This window comes from Cupressus sempervirens, chromosome 4 (assembly GCF_028749045.1).
Source record: "Cupressus sempervirens isolate cs-2001-9-10 chromosome 4, ASM2874904v1, whole genome shotgun sequence".
NCBI lineage: Eukaryota > Viridiplantae > Streptophyta > Pinopsida > Cupressales > Cupressaceae > Cupressus > Cupressus sempervirens.
The window spans coordinates 337742071-337748984 of NC_143121.1; the positions used below are offsets into that span (position 1 = coordinate 337742071).

Below are 6914 nucleotides of genomic sequence, written 5' to 3' on the forward strand. Positions count from 1 at the left end.
TTCACGAATTACTCAAAAATCTTTGATATCACATCTAATATCATGATTATTGGTCTCCCAGAATACATGATATTCACCAATTACTATTTGAGTAATGGCCTTCTAGAATGTTGAGATGCAAGATTATTCACCAAGTACAATGAGTAATGGCCCTCTAGAACATCAAGTTGCGTGATATTCAACAAGGACTTTGTATAATGGCCCTCCAAAACATCAATTTGCATAACATTCTCACCATGTACTCAAAAAAATGTTTATAAGGCACATCAACATGCATTCTCATAATGCTTACCATATAAGCATCCACCACGCAAAGTATAATCTATCATGATAGACATCGTAAGATATCCATCATAATAGAAAATTAAGTTATTGTAATATCATCACCTTTCAAAAGCTTCTGCAAATACAAGTGACATCATTTGGAAGTTGTCACTTCCTCATGATGTGCACAGGGGGTATGCCATTTAAAATCACAGTCACGAGGTAGATTCATGAATCGCAGTCCTCTTGACTGCTACAATTTATTGATTATTGGCGATTCCATCTCAACATGGTTTGCTCCCACTGAATCAGTATGATTGAGATCGCCGAAGGTTGACTGAATCATATCCTCTCTCTACTTCTTCAGTTGGATGTGTCAGACTCCCTTTGAATCATCAATATTCTGAGCTCCTTCATTTTTAAAGAGGTATCAGACTCCCTCTTAATTTGATATCAATCTCCCTTTTCTGTCAAAAACATATAAGGAGGAAAACATCAAGGCAAATAGCTCTTATAGTACATATAAAAAATAAGAGAGAGAGAGAGATTACAATAATACTCAATATAAGATCTTTTCAATAAAATATAGATAATTATAACCTAGCGTCATTCCCTGTAATCTTGCTTTGAGAATGATCCCCATTATTCTAAGATATCTAATTTAAATATATAGATTTAACATATATGCACATATACATTCCATCTTCTATGTATATATCTTTAATTGCTATTTTCAATATTATAATACCACACACACACACACACACACACACACACATAAATAATTTGGAATAATTTGCATACCTCCTTTTACCTCGTATGAAAGTCATATACAGTGTTCTCTTTATGCTTAGACCAAATCCCTTGGAAGGTGGACATTTGCGAGATGACTTTTCCCTCCTTTGTGGCACGTTTTTAATGTCGCGATAGGATTGGAGACTATGTAAATACAACTCTTGGTTCAATCCAAAAGAGTTTGCCTGGGATATACATATTTCTCATGTTTCCTTTGATAAATCTGATCTTTTTATATGTTTTTTCGTCCTTTCTATCTTTCATTAGTTGGTTGAGCACTCAAACCAATCACATGCCTTTTATCTTCATTAGTTGGTTGAGCACTCATACACCATAGTTGACATTTGTTGGGCGATATCCCGAACAGGTAACTGTTAGGGTTAAGTAGTTGTGCAGTGTTCGACAGTGACAGATGTCTCTAAGGTGACTGGATGGTGGACATTGGGCAAACATAAACACTACAACTGAGCTTCCAACTACAGCATCCTCCATTGCTGAAAACGGGTATGTACTACATTTATTTAAATTGTATATCCAGTTGTATGTTATTTTAATCATTGCATAAATTTGGAGTTTTGTCCATGATGTCTTGTATAACAGATCTTAGTTTGTTGTTATTTTTGTAAATCGATATTGCTCATTTTATACATAGTTAATGTTCTCGTGCCACCATTATGCACATTCTTAAAGTCGCTATTTCATTGTTGGCATAGCTATTCAATGACATTCTACTAATAATTAGTAAAGTGATATTATAGTAGTACCATTGCTTAATATCTTGATTGCATGCCAACTGTTTGTCAAAATTTCGCTAGTCCAAGTTTGAATTCTTTGGTCAAGCCAAACAGGGATTCTTACAGTGGTATCGGAGCCATAAGTCCTGCCAACTTGTGAAAAAAAATATTATGTAACAAGCTAGATTTAACAGGAATAATGTTAGACAAGCATGAATAGGGAACCATACAAGTTTAGTCACATCCGTTCGGAACAAGAAGGATCTTCGGATCAAATTGATATTGAGGACAGTTATTCAATTGACGAGCAGTTAACATTTGGGACAAACTGACAGGTTGATCAGGGTGAACAAGTATAGTACAATCAAATGGCTCGTAATGAGAATGAACAGGAACAAGAAGTGAGAGAAACCTTGCAGGATACTAGAGATGGTACTACACTTCAGCAACTTATAGGTGCTATGTAGTAGTTAACTCCACCTCATACGGTAGCACCAAGTCATCACAGTGGAGGTGGTAGTGTCGCAGGATCACCCCGAACTACTACGGCCCCCACACGGAACACTGACATACCTTTGATGCCTATATTTAATGCAAAGGAAGAGGTAGCACCACTCACCGCACCAGCCTTACTATCGGACAACGTTATGGCTATGTACAATGAATGGGATTTATTCCCTGATCTAGTTAAGCAAAAAATTTCCTTTGTTCAATTCTTGAATCAAAAGAGGGATACAGAGAGACCACAGCAAGACAGAAGACCTAGAGCACAGAGCAGGGACTTGAAGCACGACATGAACAAACTATCTCTCCCTATTTTTTATGGCAGCAGTAAGACATACGCGAGAGCTTGGATTCACAAGCTAGACACGTACCTAACACTTAAGCTCATGTCAGAGATAGAAGCCATTAGATTTGCCACAATGCATTTAGAGGGAACGCCATATGATTGGTGGCATCATGGACTGGTCACCCAAGATCATGGTCTCATTACATCATATGAGACTTTCAGCTCTAAGCTAATCACTCGCTTTGACAGGAAGGGCATTGAGGTCTATTACAAGGATTTGGCGCAGTTGCGACAAGGTGGATCTCTAAATGTCTTCATTCATGAGTTTCAGCGGATTTCGATGATGGTTTTGGATATGTCAGAATAGCATAAGGTAATGCTATTTACTGAGGGTTTATAGCACAAATATAGAGGTTTAGTTAAGGTCTTTAAACCAAACACTCTAGATGATGCAATTACGATCGCACACGATCTAGACTCACCCTCTTCAATACTACAGCTTCCTAAAAAACCTTATAAGGGGTCCACTTAGTTCCAAAAGAACAAGAACCTACATAAGGCTACCCCGGAATGAACTCAAGAGGAAGAAGCTATGTTTCAGTTGTAGGGAGCCATGGACACCGGATCATAGATGCCTTAGCAAAGAAAAAATATATTATGTCGCGGTACTATCAGAGGAGGATGAGCAGTAGCAGGGCAGCAATGTTGATGGCAGCAATGAGGAAAAAAGTGAGGAATGGCCACCAACAAAGAGAAAGAAGGAATCCACTCAGGGGCCTCCTATCATAGCTTCCCTTTCCAGTGATCCCTCGGGACATCCCTTTCATTTGAAGGGAGTAGTTAGAGGGCAATGTATTGTGTGTCTTTTAGATGCAGGTGCATTGCATAACTTCATAAGCACACATTGGGTTACAAATTGAAAGTTAGAGATTGATGATATACCTGAGTTCAAGGTTAAAGTGGCAGGAGGTGAGACATTGAGGTCCACAGGGAAAGTGTCAGGACTTCCAATTCACTTTGATGACTTTCTTCTTGAGGTAAATTTTTATCTAGTCGATTTGGATAGATTAGATGCCATGTTGGAAAGATAGTGGTTGCAGACTAATGGTAGATACACAATTCATCATGATAAGATGCAGCTGGAATTCTTACAGGATGGATGGTCAACAAGTGATCCTCAAGGCTATGCCAAAGGGAACCTAAGTTGATTTCAGCCCACAGGATGGAGGCTATTATGAGGCATGATGACATGGAGTGGGCAACACATTGTTTCATTTCCTCTAAGGCTACCTTAGACTCAAGGCAATAGATTCATATTGGCATTCAGCTGGTGAGGGTTTTTGAGGACATACCTCTACGCATTCCCCAAAATAAAGGGTTTGAGCATATCAGAGTTAGAGGAGGGCACCAAACCTATCATCACTACACCTTATCGTCATCCCAAGCACTATAAAGAGGAAATAGAAAGGACAATTAAGGAACTCTTAGACATGGGACACATAAGACCTAGCTATAGTACCTTCGCTTTTACAATTATATTGGTGAAGAAGGATGGCACTCTTGGCATGTGTATTGATTATCGTGCTCTCAACAAGAGGACCGTCAAGAACAGGTACCTATTCCTCACATTAATGAGTTACTGGATGAACAACATGGGGCAGTTTATTTTTCAAAGATAGACATCAGATCTGGATACCATCAGATACAAGTTTGCGAGGAGGATGTGCATAAGATAGTTTCTCGATGTCACTATGGATACTACGAGTTCTTGGTTATGCCATTTAGACTCACTAATGCACTGGCTACATTTCAATCATGTATGAACCATATTTTTAGAAAACAACTATGAAAGAGTGTGTTATTATTTTTTGATGACATCTTGGTTTTCAGCAGAACTAGGGAGGAGCACCTGCAGAATCTAGATGAGGTAATTAGTATTATGGAGGAGCACTCATTGTTTGCGAAGGAGTCAAAGTGTAAGTTCGGATTGACCAAGATTCTTTCCCTTGGTCACGAGATTCATGCAGATAGGGTGAAGGCACACCAAGAAAAGATTCAGGCAATCCTAGATTGGCCACCACTGAGGAACGTATCAGATTTGAGAGGCTTCCTTGGCCTTTGCTCTAATTACAAGAGGTTCGCTATAGACTTCCCACAGACAGCAGCTCTCCTCACCAATCTCACACAGAAGGGGGGCGCATTCAGGTGGACAGATGGTGCAAAGGTAACCTGAGATAAGCTCAAGAAGGTAATGAGCACATGCCCGATTTTGGCACTGCCTGATTTCTCTCACCATTTTGTACTAGAATGTGATGTTTCAGGAAGCGAGATTGGCACAATTTTGATGCAAGATAGGCATTTGATAGCTTATGAGAGCAAGAAGCTCAAGGATGGTGAGAGATTGTACTCCACCTATGAAAAGGAAATGTTGGCCATTATGCACGCTTTAGCCAAGTTTAGACAATACTTGGTGGGTGGTAGATTCACAGTTAAGACGGATCACAACAGTTTTTTCTACTTCTTAAAACAGAAGGATCTAAATCAAAGATAGCAAAAGTGAGTCAACAAGATTCAGACGTATGATTTTCACATCGACTTTGTCAAGGGTAAGAACAATGTAGTTGTTGATGCACTCTCTTGGAGACCTTCAATAGTAGAATGTTGTGCTATTTCTAACATATCGATAGATTGGAAGTCTCAGTTGCTGGTCAGAATACTCAAGCATGTCAGATTATGGATGAAAACTCCAAGATAGCAGGTACAAGGTAATCGATGATGTGATTTTTTTTAAGGATAGGATCTACCTCGTACCATAATCTAAACTCAAAGAAAAGATTATGGAAACTCTTCATGATGCTCCATCAGCCAAACACCCAGGTTTCTTCAAAACTTATAGATAGGTCAGGGAAAAGTTTTCATGAAAGGGCCTCAAGGACGATGTCCTCCAACATATCAAAGAATGTCAGACTTGTCAAGAGAACAAGTCAGAGCACAAGTTTCCAACCAGATTATTACAGCCTCTTCCTATTCCAATGCAGAAATGGGAGAGTATCTCCATGGACTTTATTACAGGGTTGCTGAGGGTGTAGAGAAAAGATTCCATTTTTGTGGTGGTGGATAGATTGACTAAGTTTGCTCACTTCTTTGCTATAGTGGCAGATTGGTCGGCCTCTCAGGTAGGTAAGTTATTATTTCGAGAGTTTTTTCATCTACATGGTCTTCCTCAAACCATTGTGAGCAACAAGGATAGCAAGTTCCTCAGCACCTTCTAATAGGAACTATTCAGATGGTAGTTACGAAGTTGACACCCAGCACGAGTTGCCACCCACAGACAGACAGGCAAACTGAGATAGTAAACAAATGGGTGGAAGGTTATCTCCAGAACTATGTAATAGGGCGGTAGAGAGCTTGGGTTAAGTGGTAGCAAGCTCTCTACCGCCCGGATGACTCCATTTTGAGCTCTCTATGGTAGCAAGCCTCTGTCGTTAGTAGATCTATCATTACAGGACAGCAGGGCACCACTAGCTAGGGATTAGATACAAGATCAGTAGGACATTCTGAGATCTCTTCACAATCGCACTCATAATCAGCAGAAGATGTACGATGATCGTTGTCAGACAGAGCAGAGTTTTGAGTTGGGTGACATGGTTTATCTTCGTCAACAACCTTACAAGCAAAGTTCCTTGAAGAAGAGTGGGTTTCAAAAACTTCAGCCTAAATTTTTTGGTCCCTATTGCATTACTCGAAGGGTTGGGAAGGTCACTTATGAGCTGGACCTGCCAGATGACAACAGAATTCATAACGTTTTCCACATTTCTTGCCTTGAGAAAGCGATTGATCAGCATGTAGTACACTCCATTGGATTGCCCCCACTTGATGAGGAAGGGAAGCTAGTATTAGTTCCAACAGAGGTGATAGAGGTCAAAGAAAGAAAGTTGTGTAACAAGTCCATCAGGGAGTAATTAATTCGTTGGAAGGATTTTCCATATGAAGATGCCACCTAGAAAAGCGAGTCAATCCTGCAGCATCTGGCACTGAGATTGCTTGAGGGCAAGCAATCCCGGGAAGGGAGGAATGTAATGTCTTCTTCTTCTCGCGAGACCTAATGGGGCCTTGATGGTCTATCTCTTCATCCAGATAGGCTAACAACATTTATTTTGAGGATGTCAGCCAGACACAAGGATCTATTTGGTTTCATTGGAGGAGATATTTAAGTGGGAACTCCTAAGGTTAAGTCACTTTATTTTATTAAGTTGATTTATAAAGTACTTTATCATTTAAAGTCACTTTACGACGAAAATGACTTAAGTGACTAAAAGACAAAATAGGCT

The 6914-nt window shown here is 39.6% G+C and overlaps 1 long non-coding RNA gene across 1 annotated transcript in view; it reads right to left on the reverse strand.

Moving 5' to 3' along the window:
• LOC149561403 (uncharacterized) overlaps positions 1 to 6914 on the reverse strand; it is a 114887-nt gene that overhangs the window by 52877 nt on the left and 55096 nt on the right. The window lies entirely within an intron of this gene.